Below are 14,779 nucleotides of genomic sequence, written 5' to 3' on the forward strand. Positions count from 1 at the left end.
GTTGAGTTTATTAATTAAGCTTTATTAAGCATTTAACTACCTCAGTGCACAGATACCATAGATGTTTTTCAGTGAGTACAAATACATTAATTAATTGTTTTTAATTTCTTGTTAGATGATGAACTTTTGAAAAAGCAGTTTTTAACTAAAATAATGTTATCATAACACACATACATATTGTGAGTCACACACTGAAGAAACTTTTAGGAAAATGTCTTCACTGTATATTAAATATTATAATTATTATTGTATTTTATAATACATGTTTTATTCCTTTTACTTTTTTGTTGCTGAAATATATATTCTCTTTACTGTGACAGTGAGCTGGTGTTGAAATCACTAGTGGTCTGAGGGCTCCTCCTCTGGTGGCTTCATGTTACAAGTGTTCAGGCACTGAGAGGTTTTTGTTCAGGTCTACTGGTGGTTTGTGTTATTGTGGGTCTCTGGCACAGTAATACACAGCAGTGTCTTCAGGCTGCACATTCTGTCCGTTTAGAGTCACTGTTTTGCTGGAAGCGTCTAAGTCGATACTGAACTTGTTCTTCAGTGAATCTTTGTAGTATGTGGTGTAGCCAACACGGGCAGATCCAATCCACTCCAGTCCTTTCCCTGCAGGCTGTCTGATCCAAGCTGTGCGGTGGCTGCTAACAGAATAAGAGACCTGACAGGTGATGGTCAGACGTTGACCTGGCTGCACAGTCACAGAGGCTGGCTGTGTCAACTGTTCACACTTCACGCCTGTGGAGGAAAACATTGAATATTGTATTAATGTAATAACAGTGAGCAGTCAGTGTACTGTGATGTTGTTGTCTCCGCCTCAGTGAGACTCACAGGATCCGGCAGCCAGCAGCAGCAGTAGAGCGACAGAGAACATGGTTGGTATTGAGGTTGATCTGATGGGAGCTTCTCCTCTTCTGCTGCAACCGACACAATGACATCAAGCCTTTAAAGCAGACAGTGAGGAAGTTTACTTTGCATAGAGAAGGATGCTGACAGGCTATAAAAGAGGGATGAACTGTTCTGTCACAAATAGTCAGAGCTTGGAATCGTGTCATGAACATTTTGACACATGAAAGAAAATGTATTTATTATTTAAAACAATAACTTAAAGTGAATTATTTTATTTCTACACACAACTTCTAATACAAGTCAGGCAAGTCAAACTAACAGATCTACATTTACACTCAGATCAACAGAATAATTAATATCTGCTTCAAATACATATGGAAGAGCTGTAATAACACATGTGTGAATGAAGCCATTTTATTGAGACTATGTTCCGCTAAAGTGTTGATGATGTTGAATTGAAGTTTAGAATGTGAAAAATTGAGCAAAGTTGAGACTTTGTTGACATGTCAAGTTGTTGCGTTGTTCCTTCCTGTGTCTGTTCCTGTTGTTGTGGCTCTATTGTATCTTTGACAGAGATCTTAAGTTTGAGGTTTATTGATTCTGAATTCAGTTCTGAAATGAGCACATTAAGAAAATATTGACACTAGTGAGATCCAAAAAACAAAGTATGACTGATCATCTCAGGTGTACTTGATTTATTTTAGTCTGGTGTCTTTGAGGAAAACATCATTTGTCTATTTTCTTTCAGATAATCAACTTTTAAAAATGTATATTTTATCTAAACGCTTCTGGAAAAGTCTATTTTTATGTTGGTAATTTCAGGATTTTGTTTGGATTTTGGTATGTATTCAGAAAAAAGGTGTACTAACTGCAAATCACTTGGAAGCTTTGTATTTGTGTTTACAAAATGTGATTTTCTTGCTTGAACTTCTTGCATGTACTCATTAAGACACATTAAGAAACCCAGTCTCACCACATTTATACACAGAATTGAAGCATTACTATTTATTGCAAAATAGAGACACTAAGACAACTGAATGTTCCCAGAATAGAGGAAGTAGTTTTTGAACGACTCTCCTATTATTGTCTCTCACTGTGTCTACTCTGGCGCAGTAATACACTGCTGTGTCCTCGGTCTTCAGACTGTTCATCTGTAGATAGAGTTTACTGCTGGAGTCATCTCTGGAGATGGTGAATCTACCCTGGACTGACTGGGAGTAATAGATAGGAGAGCTACCAGTGCTGTGATAAGCGATCCACTCCAGTCCTTTTCCAGGAGCCTGTCTGACCCAGTTCATATAGGCGCTGCTGAATGTGAATCCAGAGGCTGTACAAGTCAATCTGTGAGATTCTCCAGGCCTTTTAACCACTGGTTCAGATTCTGTCAGAGTCTGACCATCAACACCTGTCAAGAGAATAGAAAATGTGAAATAAGGTGATGACACAAAGAAAAGCCATCAAAGACAAAGATCAGTGACTATCTTCACCTGCCCAGCAGATAGTTAAGAGCAGCAGTCCTGTCCTATAGTCCATCATGTTAAACTGTGTGTCCACTGTTCTCTGTCCTCCTCTCTGCAGTCACATAAGTAGAGGAGGAAGACGTCTGAGTTTTGCATTGACTCCTCCTCACAGTGTGGAACTGGATTTGACTTGGATCTCAGTAACAGTTTGATGAAACTGAAGAATGGATGTTTACTGAGTCGCTTTAGCAGCTTTCAGTATAATTTGTGCAAAAGGTTGACAAACACAAAATGACAGTTTGTTGCCGTTTATTATTTACCACAGTCTGCATCACATGAAGACTTGGACAATCAGTTTTACAATATCCCTAAAGGGAGAATGTATTTATATTTAAAAAATTAACAAATATTCACAAATGTTGCTCATTGTGTTATACTAATGATTTTGTGTTCATGACTCATATACCTTTCATAATTTGTTGAGTTTATTAATTTAGCTTTATTAAGCATTTAACTACCTCAGTGCATAGATACCACAGACACCATAGATGTTTTTCAGTGAGTACAAATACATTTATTAATAGTTTTTCATTTCTTGTTCGATTATTCACTTTTGAAAATGCAGTTTTCAACTAAAATAATGTTATCATTAACACACATACATATTGTGAGTCACACAGAAGACACTTTTAGGAAAATGTCTTCACTGTATATTAAATATTATAATTATTATTGTATTTTATAACACATGTTATTTTCCTTTTACTTTTTTGTTGCTGAAATATATTTTCTCTTTACTGTGACGGTGAGCTGGTGTTGAAATCACTAGTGGTCTGAGGGCTCCTCCTCTGGTGGCTTCATGTTACAAGTGTTCAGGCACTGAGAGGTTTTTGTTCAGGTCTACTGGTGGTTTGTGTTATTGTGGGTCTCTGGCACAGTAATACACAGCAGTGTCTTCAGGCTGCACATTCTGTCCGTTTAGAGTCACTGTTTTGCTGGAAGCGTCTAAGCTTATACTGAACTTGTTCTTCAGTGAATCTTTGTATTGTGCTGTGCATCCAACACAGCTGTATCCAATCCACTCCAGTCCTTTCCCTGCAGGCTGTCTGATCCAAGCTGTGGAGTAGCTGTTAAGAGCATAAGAGACCTGACAGGTGATGGTCAGACGTTGACCTGGCTGCACAGTCGCAGAGGCTGGCTGTGTCAACTGTTCACATTTTAAGCCTGTTAAAAAAAGAAGATTTTTTGTTACCAAGTTATACAAGAAGATCAACTGACATCGATAAATCAAGAGAAACTCACATCCAGCTGCCAACAGCAGCAGCAGAGCTACAGAGAACATGGTTTATGTTGACACTGACAAGCTGTGAATTAAACTGACAGACTGATGTGATGCTTTTATAGCTGAGCAACAAGGAAGGTCACTGAGTTTGCATAGAATCAAACACATGAAACGTCAACGTTGGTCTAACTGGAGCCACTTGAACAGTCTCTTCAATGTTTTCATTATATCTGCACAGTGAAAACATGCCTGGAAATCACCTCTGCACACACACTACACACTTAGCTGCATTTAAAGAAATTCAACAGATGTAGACTTTAATTTTATTGTACATTTTAATACCCAAATGCTAACAGTTCATTTAAAAAACATAATGTAAATGATTGTATTATTGTTTATTATCTGTGTGAAGATGAACAGTCTTAATTAATATCATGCCGAGTTGTTTATAGGTTTTGTTGTTTTGTTCAATTATTTTTATTTTCGCCCAAAACTAACAAATTATAACAAATAAAGACAAAGGTATCAAAAAAATGATTTATTTATCGTAAGATTTATTCTTACCCATGGAGAGATGTAGCTACATTTTCTTTATAATCAAATAATTTTATTGCAAATTATTAATATTCTCTACACATCTTTTTTAGACCTTATCTGCAGTTAAAACACAACAATAATCATTTGATTATAGTTGTATTATTTCATTAAACATGAAAAACGTCTCCATATAAAGTATTAAGTTTAATTCAGTCCAGTGTCCAGTCAATGATAGGATCAGCAGATCTGAGTCTCCTTTTAGTAACAGAGAGAGAAACTTCACATGGAATGCCCTCTCGCGATTTGATAAAGGAAAAAGACTTTCTTTATATTCCACATCATTTAAAGTCATTATTGTGTCTCAGTTTATAGAAATTCAAAGTATTTGTTGAAGTGTAATTTCAACGATCATATTTTAATTCTGTCATTTGGTCCTTTCACAAACAAGCGATCTTTTATTTTTAATGTTAAATACTGATATTTCTCCATTTTCAGGACTTCGTATCATGCAGGGAAAATGTTAAATTATTGATACAAATTCATATGTAAAGTAGAATATAGAACATAAAACAATGTTTAAATTTATGTGAAAAAACATATTCAACTTGGGCGCTATCAGCCTGAAAACAATGAGCGCTGTAGGATTTTGTACAGCTGCTCAACCAACTCCAGTCACTGTGGTTGTCGAGCACAATAATAAACAGCAGAATCTTCCGTCTTCAGACTGTTCATCTGCAGATACAGCTGCTGTCTGCTGTTGTCTCTGGAGATGGTGAACCGGCCTTGAACTGACTGGGAGTAGTATTTGCTGGTACCACCAGCATCATTATAGGCGATCCACTCCAGTCCTTTCCCTGGAGCCTGTCTGACCCAGTGCATATGATAGCTGCTGAGTGTAAATCCAGAGGCTGTACAGATCAACCTGTGAGATTCTCCAGGCCTTTTAATCACTGGTTCAGATTCTGTCAGAGTCTGACCATCAACACCTGTCAAGACAAACAAGAAAATAGTCAATTGTTATAAGTTTGTAACTTTTTTCAAGAGAGATTTAACTGAAGACCTTCATCTTCACCTGCCCAGCAGATAGTTAAGAGCAGCAGTCCTGTCCTATAGTCCATCATGTTAAACTGTGTGTCCACTGTTCTCTGTCCTCTTCTCTGCAGTCACATAAGTAGAGGAGGAAGATGTCTGAGTTTTGCATTGACTCCTCCTCACAGGGAGGAGGATTCTATATTGGTCTTCAATCTTGTATATTGTGGTGAAACTACAATTCATTATTAGTAATTAATGTTATTATTACTCCCTGTAAGCAGCAGCAGAGGAAAGCACAAGGAGTTATCAAATGCTGCCACCACATCAATTCATTTATATACAGTATGCCTCCTTTCTGAAAATATTGAAACTAGTGAGGTCCAAAGCACAAAGAATGACTGATCATCTCAGGTGAACTTGATTTAATTTAGATTAAAGATTAGAATCCCATCAGAGTCTGGTGTCTTTGAGGAAAACATTATTCCTCCATTTTATTTCTGATAATCAACTTACAAAAACACATCTCATTTAGGTTGGGCTGAAGTTGCCATTAAACTGACTAAAGACCTAAATGCTTCTGCAAAAAAGATTTGTTCCTTTTTATGTTTGTAATTTCAGGATTTTGACTGGATTGCAAATCACATGGAAGCTTTATATTTTTATGTTAGCAAAATGTAATTGGCTTGAACTTCATGCATTTAGACATTAAGACAGTCTCACCACACTTATACACAGAATTTAATCATTTTTAGATACTGAGACAACTGGATGTTCCCAGTGGTGGTGATGAATAGAGGAAGTAGTTTTTGAACGACTCTCCTATTATTGTCTCTCACTGTGTCTCCTCTGGCGCAGTAATACACTGCTGTGTCCTCGGTCTTCAGACTGTTCATCTGTAGATAGAGTTTACTGCTGGAGTCATCTCTGGAGATGGTGAATCTACCCTGGACTGACTGGGAGTAATAAGTAGAAGTACTGCCTGTGTGTACGAAAGCGATCCACTCCAGTCCTTTTCCAGGAGCCTGTCTGACCCAGTTCATAACGTAGCTGCTGAATGTGAATCCAGATGTTGTACAAGTCAACCTGTGAGATTCTCCAGGCCTTTTAATCACTGGTTCAGATTCTGTCAGAGTCTGACCATCAACACCTGTCAAGAGAATAGAAAATGTGAAATAAGGTGGTGACACAAAGAAAAGCCATCAAAGACAAAGATCAGTGACTATCTTCACCTGCCCAGCAGATAGTTAAGAGCAGCAGTCCTGTCCTATAGTCCATCATGTTAAACTGTGTGTCCACTGTTCTCTGTCCTCCTCTCTGCAGTCACATAAGTAGAGGAGGAAGACGTCTGAGTTTTGCATTGACTCCTCCTCACAGTGTGGAACTGGATTTGACTTGGATCTCAGTAACAGTTTGATGAAACTGAAGAATTAATGTTTACTGAGTCGCTTTAGCAGCTTTCAGTATAATTTGTGCAAAAGGTTTGTTGCCGTTCATTATTTACCACAGTCAGCATCACATGAAGACTTGGATTTTACAATATCCCTAAAGGGAGAATTGTATTTATATTTTAATAATTAACGAATAAAATATTAACAAATGTTGCTCATTGTGTTATACTAATGATTTTCTCACGAAGTGTTCACGAGTCACACCTTTCTCAATTTGTTGAGTTTATTAATTAAGCTTTATTAAACATTTAACTTCCTCAGTGCATAGATACCACAGATACCATAGATGTTTTTCAGTGAGTATAAATACATTTATTAATAGTTTTTGATTTCTTGTTAGATGATGAACTTTTAAAAATGCAGTTTTTAAATCAAGTAATGTTAACACACATAAATATTGTGAGTCACACACAGAAGACACTTTTCGGAAAATGTCTTCACTGTATATTAAATATTATAATTATTATTGTATTTTATAAGACATGTTATATTCCTTTTACTTTTTTGTTGCTGAAATATATTTTCACTTTACTGTGACGGTGAGCTGGTGTTGAAATCACTAGTGGTCTGAGGGCTCCTCCTCTGGTGGCTTCATGTTACAAGTGTTCAGGCACTGAGAGGTTTTTGTTCAGGTCTACTGGTGGTTTGTGTTATTGTGGGTCTCTGGCACAGTAATACACAGCAGTGTCTTCAGGCTGCACATTCTGTCCGTTTAGAGTCACTGTTTTGCTGGAAGCGTCTAAGCTTATACTGAACTTGTTCTTCAGTGAATCTTTGTATTGTGCTGTGCATCCAACACAGCTGTATCCAATCCACTCCAGTCCTTTCCCTGCAGGCTGTCTGATCCAAGCTGTGTAGTAGCTGTTAAGAGCATAAGAGACCTGACAGGTGATGGTCAGACGTTGACCTGGCTGCACAGTCACAGAGGCTGGCTGTGTCAACTGTTCACATTTTAAGCCTGTTAAAAAAAGAAGATTTTTTGTTACCAAGTTATACAAGAACAACAACTGACATCGATAAATCAAGAGAAACTCACATCCAGCTGCCAACAGCAGCAGCAGAGCTACAGAGAACATGGTTTATGTTGAAACTGACGAGGTGTGAATTAAACTGACAGCCTGATGTGATGCTTTTATAGCTGAGCAACAAGGAAGGTCACTGAGTTTGCATAGAATCAAACACATGAAACGTCAACGTTAGTCTAACTGGAGCCACTTGAACAGTCTCTTCAATGTTTTCATTATATCTGCACAGTGAAAACATGCCTGGAAATCACCTCTGCACACACACTACACACTTAGCTGCATTGAAAGAAATTCAACAGATGTAAACTTTGATTTTATTGTAACTTTTAATACCCAAATGCTGACTGTTCAAATATAAATTATTTAATATTTGCAGAGAAGGATACGAATCAATATACTATTCTTAATGTCAATATTAACATGAATCATAATGAAAAACATATTCATTCAATTCAGCGTTGCATTAACATTGAAGATGGAAATGGAATTAAAATAAGCAACCACCAAGAATGTTGCTTTATAAGCCATGTTTACAGTGTGTTTGGCATGTTTTCAAATGATTAAAGACAAGAATAGAGAAAATAAATAATTTACATTTTGTAATAGTCAACACATTTTACCTTCATCTGTGTGAAGATGAACAGTCTTAATTAATATCATGCCGAGCTGTTTATAGGTTTTGTTGTTTTGTTTACATTTACCCATGGAGAGATGTAGCTACATTTTCTTCATAATCAAATAACTTTATTGCAAATTATTAATATTCTCTACACATCTCTTTTAGACCTTATCTGCAGTTAAAACACAACAATAATCATTTAGTTCTGTTATTTCATCAAATATGAAAAACGTCTCCATATAAAGTATTAAGCTTTAATTCAGTCCAGGGTTCAAGTGTCAGTCAACGATGAGAACAACAGATCTGAGTTTCTCCTTTTAGTAACAGAGAGAAACTAGACACGTAACTTTTTCACTCTCAAAAGACTTTCTTTATATTCCACATCATTTAAAGTCATTATTGTGTCTCAGTTTATAGAAATTAAAAGTATGTGTTGAAGTTTAATTTCAACGATCATATTTTAATTCTGTCATTTGGTCCTTTCACAAACAAGCGATCTTTTATTTTTAATGTTAAATACTGATATTTCTCCATTTTCAGGACTTTGTATCATGCAGGGAAAATGTTAAATTATTGATACAAATTCATATGTAAAGTAGAATATAGAACATAAAATAATGTTTAAATTTATGTGAAAAAACATATTCAACTTGGGCGCTATCAGCCTGAAAACAATGAGCGCTGTAGGATTTTGTACAGCTGCTCAACCAGCTCCAGTCACTGTGAGTCTCTAGCACAATAATAAACAGCAGAATCTTCTGTCTTCAGACTGTTCATCTGCAGATACAGCTGCTGTCTGCTGTTGTCTCTGGAGATGGTGAACCGGCCTTGAACTGACTGGGAGTAGTATTTGGTGCTACCATCTTTATGATTCCAGGCAATCCACTCCAGTCCTTTCCCTGGAGCCTGTCTGACCCAGACCATATAGCAGCTGCTGAGTGACAATCCAGTGACTGTACAGGTCAACCTGTGAGATTCTCCAGGCCTTTTAATCGCTGGTTCAGACTCTGTCAGAGTCTGACCATCAACACCTGTCAAGACAAACAAGAAAACAGTCAATTGTTGTAAGTTTGTAACTTTTTTCGAGAGATTTAACTGAAGACCTTCATCTTCACCTGCCCAGCAGATAGTTAAGAGCAGCAGTCCTGTCCTATAGTCCATCATGTTAAACTGTGTGTCCACTGTTCTCTGTCCTCCTCTCTGCAGTCACATAAGTAGAGCTGGAAGTTGACTTATTTTTGCATTGACTCCTCCTTTTTGATGGATCAGCATCCTCTGTTCAATCCCTCCTCTAAACTGATTTTCATCTCAAGGCTTTCTCCTAACTAACAAAGTTTTGTGTGTTTTTTTAATAATCATCTCTCTGTATCTTTGCCGCTTTATTTTGTTTACAAAATGTGTTTAACCGTATGTAACTAATTTAAGTTTTATTCATTTAGCTTTTTTAAAAACACACATGGTCACAAAGTACTTCACACAAAAAAAATAAAAAAAGAATTCGTTAAAAATAGATTGCAATATAAAACACAGAACAATGAGAGACAGACCAAACTGGAACAAGCAAAAACGGCAAAGGTGCGATCACCTTTTGTTTTGCAGTTGGAGCAGGGGATGGATGAAGCCAGAGATTTGAGCATCGGAGTGATCACGAGGAAGATCAGAAAGGTCATGCAGTGCCTTGTATGTAATTAACAGGATGTTTTGTTTATTCTGAAAGTTACCGTGGCCTCATTAATATCCTTGTTTAACTCACTTGTGACATTTGAACAGATTTATTTACTTGTCAGATGCTTTTGTTTAATGCAACTTACACATAATGGAATATTGCTACTGTTAATAAATATAGTTTATTAATTTTAATAATATGCGTTTCAGTTCACGTAGTATAAAAATCACCTTGCATGCTTGGTTTGGGAAGCAAACAACATCCCATGTCTCCGTAAGTTATTTGTCAAAGTTGAGATTTTGTGTGATGATTGGAACATGAATTTGTTTTGAGGGAAACTCTGACATCCAACACCTTTTAGCTGTGTGCTGAGTTTTGTCTTGTAGCTTCTACCTCAATACCTGAAGACAATTCAGCTGAATTTATTTCATTGCTTGTAAAATTCATTGTTTAACAATAAAATGTAATATATACAATATACATATGCAATGACGTATTGTAATTTTAACCTTGAAGTATTTAAACTGATGTGACAGTGAGCTGGTGTTGAAATCACTAGTGGTCTGAGACAGTTAGTGGTCTGAGGGCTCCTCCTCTGGTGGCTTCATGTTACAAGTGTTCAGGCACTGAGAGGTTTTTGTTCAGGTCTACTGGTGGTTTGTGTTATTGTGGGTCTCTGGCACAGTAATACACAGCAGTGTCTTCAGGCTGCACATTCTGTCCGTTTAGAGTCACTGTTTTGCTGGAAGCGTCTAAGTCGATACTGAACTTGTTCTTCAGTGAATCTTTGTAGTATGTGGTTCCACCTCCATGTTTCATTCCAATCCACTCCAGTCCTTTCCCTGCAGGCTGTCTGATCCAAGCTGTGTAGTAGCTGCTAAGAGCATAAGAGACCTGACAGGTGATGGTCAGACGTTGACCTGGCTGCACAGTCACAGAGGCTGGCTGTGTCAACTGTTCACACTTCACACCTGTTAAAAAAAGGAAATGTTTTGTCACAAAATATACTTGAAGCAGAATTGTTGATTTTGAGAAATCCAGAGAGACTCACATCCAGCTGCCAACAGCAGCAGCAGAGCTACAGAGAACATGGTTTATGTTGAAACTGAAGAGATGTGAACTTCACTAACAGCCTGATGTGATGTTTTTATAGCCAAGTAACAAGGGAGCTCACTGAGTTTGCATATAATCAAACATATGAAGCATCAACACTGGTCTCACTGCAGCCAATAGAATAGTCTGTTCAGTGTTATTATATCTGCAGAGTGAAAACATAGTTTCATGCCTGAAAATCAACTCTGCTTTAGATTTTATATTTTAATTTCATTCCACATTAAATTGGACATTTTGAAAATCTCCCTGTATTTACAGAATCAAACAACCATTAACTTTGCTTTTAACTGTCAATGCCTATTAGCCCAGAGCTATTTAAATCTTTTATTACAATAAGGTTGTCTTATAATTGTTGTTAATCATGATAAACTGTCCTAACACACTTTGACATGTGTTTTCAAAGCCCTGACACAAGCTTCATGCTTCTCATACAGAGATGAGTGTTGAGTGATCATAAGCTCCACATCAACCCCTCCTTTAAGAAGATATTGACACTAGTGAGAGACAAAGAACAATGACTGACTGATCATCTCAGCTGTACTTGATTTATTTTAGAGTAAAGTTTAGAAGACTATCAGAGTCTGGTGTCTTTGAGGAAAACATTATTTGTCCATTTTCTTTAGGATAATCAACTTTTAAAAATGTTTCTTTTATAGGTTGAGCTGAAGTTGCCATTTAACTAACTAAATATCTAAACGCTTCTGGAAAAGTTTTTTTTTTCCTTTTTTCATGTTTGTAATTTGAGGATTTTGTTTGGATTTTGTTATGTATTCAGAAAAAAGGTTTACAAACTGCAAATCACTTGGAAGCTTTGTATTTTTGTTACCAAAATGTAATTGTCTTGCTTGAACTTCTTGCATGTTCTCATTAAGACACATTAAGAGACCCAGTCTCACCACACTTATACACAGAATTTAATCATTTTTATTTATTGCAAAATAGTCACTGAGACAACTGAATGTTCCCAGAATAGAGGAAGTAGTTTTTGAACGACTCTCCTATTATTGTCTCTCACTGTGTGTCTCTGGCGCAGTAATACACTGCTGTGTCCTCGGTCTTCAGACTGTTCATCTGTAGATAGAGTTTACTGCTGGAGTCATCTCTGGAGATGGTGAATCTACCCTGGACTGACTGGGAGTAATAGATAGGAGAGCTACCAGTGCTGTGATAAGCGATCCACTCCAGTCCTTTTCCAGGAGCCTGTCTGACCCAGCTCATACGGAAGCTGCTGAATGTGAATCCAGAGGCTGTACAAGTCAACCTGTGAGATTCTCCAGGCTTTTTAATCACTGGTTCAGATTCTGTCAGAGTCTGACCATCAACACCTGTCAAGAAAATAGAAAATGTGAAATAAGGTGATGACACAAAAGAAAACTATGTAAGACAAAGATCAGTGACTATCTTCACCTGCCCAGCAGATAGTTAAGAGCAGCAGTCCTGTCCTATATTCCATCATGTTAAACTGTGTGTCCACTGTTCTCTGTCCTCCTCTCTGCAGTCACATAAGTAGAGGAGGAAGACGTCTGAGTTTTGCATTGACTCCTCCTCACAGTGTGGAACTGGATTTGACTTGGATCTCATTAACAGTTTGATGAAACTGAAGAATGAACGTTTACTGAGTCGCTTTAGCAGCTTTCAGTATAATTTGTGCAAAAGGTTGACAAACACAAAATGACAGTTTGTTGCCGTTCATTATTTACCACAGTCAGCATCACATGAAGACTTGGACAATCAGTTTTAAAATATCCCTAAAGTGAGAATGTATTTATATTTAAAAAATTAACAAATATTCACAAATGTTGCTCATTGTGTTATACTAATGATTTTGTGTTCATGACTCATATACCTTTCATAATTTGTTGAGTTTATTAATTTAGCTTTATTAAGCATTTAACGACCTCAGTGCATAGATACCACAGATACCATAAATGTTTTTCAGTGAGTACAAATACATTTGTTAATTGTTTTTCATTTCTTGTTCCATGATTCACTTTTGAAAATGCAGTTTTCAACTAAAATAATGTTATCGTGAACACACATATTGTGAGTCACACAGAAGACACTTTTAGGAAAATGTCTTCACTGTATATTAAATATTATAATTATTATTGTATTTTATAATACATGTTATTTTCCTTTTATTTTTTTGTTGCTGAAATATATGTTCTCTTTACTGTAACAGTGAGCTGGAGTTGAAATCACTAGTGGTCTGAGGGCTCCTCCTCTGGTGGCTTCATGTTACAAGTGTTCAGGCACTGAGAGGTTTTTGTTCAGGTCTACTGGTGGTTTGTGTTATTGTGGGTGTCTGGCACAGTAATACACAGCAGTGTCTTCAGGCTGCACATTCTGTCCATTTAGAGTCACTGTTTTGCTGGAAGCGTGTAAGTCGATACTGAACTTGTTCTTCAGTGAATCTTTGTAGTATGCTGTGCATCCAACACAGCTGTATCCAATCCACTCCAGTCCTTTTCCTGCAGGCTGTCTGATCCAAGCTGTGCCGTAGCTGTTAAGAGCATAAGAGACCTGACAGGTGATGGTCAGACGTTGACCTGGCTGCACAGTCACAGAGGCTGGCTGTGTCAACTGTTCACATTTGAAGCCTGTTAAAAAAGAAGATTTTTTGTAACCAAGTTATACAAGAAGAACAACTGACATCGATAAATCAAGAGAAACTCACATCCAGCTGCCAACAGCAGCAGCAGAGCTACAGAGAACATGGTTTATGTTGAAACTGACAAGCTGTGAATTAAACTGACAGACTGATGTGATGCTTTTATAGCTGAGCAACAAGGAAGGTCACTGAGTTTGCATAGAATCAAACACATGAAACTTCAACGTTGGTCTAACTGGAGCCACTTGAACAGTCTCTTCAATGTTTTCATTATATCTGCACAGTGAAAATATGCCTGGAAATCACCTCTGCACACACACTACACAGCTGCATTGAAAGAAATTCAACAGATGTAGACTTTCATTTACCCAAATGCTGACTGTTCAAATGTAAATTATTTAATATTTGCAGACAAGGATACGAATCAATATACTATTCTTAATGTCAATATTAACATGAATCATAATGGAAAACATATTCATTCAATTCAGCGTTGCATTAACATTGAAGATGGAAATGGAAAAAAAATAAGCAACCACCAAGAATGTTGCTTTAGAAGCCATGTTTACAGTGTGTTTGGCATGTTTTCAATAGATTAAAGAAAAGTATAGAGAAAATATAGAATTTACATTTTGTTATAGTCAACACATTTTACCTTCATCTGTGTGAAGAATGGAGAGATGTAGCTACATTTTTTTTTATAATCAAATAACTTTATTGCAAATTATTAATATTCTCTAGACATCTTTTTTAGACCTTATCTGCAGTTAAAACACAACAATAATCATTTAGTTCTGTTATTTCATCAAATATGAAAACGTCTCCATATAAAGTATTAAGCTTTAATTCAGTCCAGGGTTCAAGTGTCAGTCAACGATGAGAACAACAGATCTGAGTTTCTCCTTTTAGAAACAGAGAGAAACTTGACACGTAACTTTTTCACTCTCAAAAGACTTTCTTTATATTCCACATCATTTAAAGTCATTATTGTGTCTCAGTTTATAGAAATTCAAAGTGAACCAAATGAAGCAATTCATTGTTTGCGTCAACATACAACAAAAAAAACTTAATTTGAAGTTAAACACAGATACATTTGAAAATGTCCAGATTTAAATTTGTAAGTAAAGTAACTGCCCA

The 14,779-nt window shown here is 36.7% G+C and overlaps 1 gene segment (V, D, J or C); it reads right to left on the reverse strand.

The window, feature by feature from the left end:
- Positions 1 to 430: 430 nt before the first annotated feature.
- Positions 431 to 904, reverse strand: LOC306709536 (Ig heavy chain V region 5A-like). The segment is given in 2 exons: positions 832 to 904; positions 431 to 738 (listed from the first exon to the last, which is right to left on the reverse strand).
- Positions 905 to 14,779: the final 13,875 nt, after the last annotated feature.

The sequence above is a fragment of the Pholis gunnellus genome (assembly GCF_910591455.1).
Source record: "Pholis gunnellus genome assembly, chromosome: 17".
NCBI classification, from domain to species: Eukaryota; Metazoa; Chordata; class Actinopteri; order Perciformes; family Pholidae; genus Pholis; species Pholis gunnellus.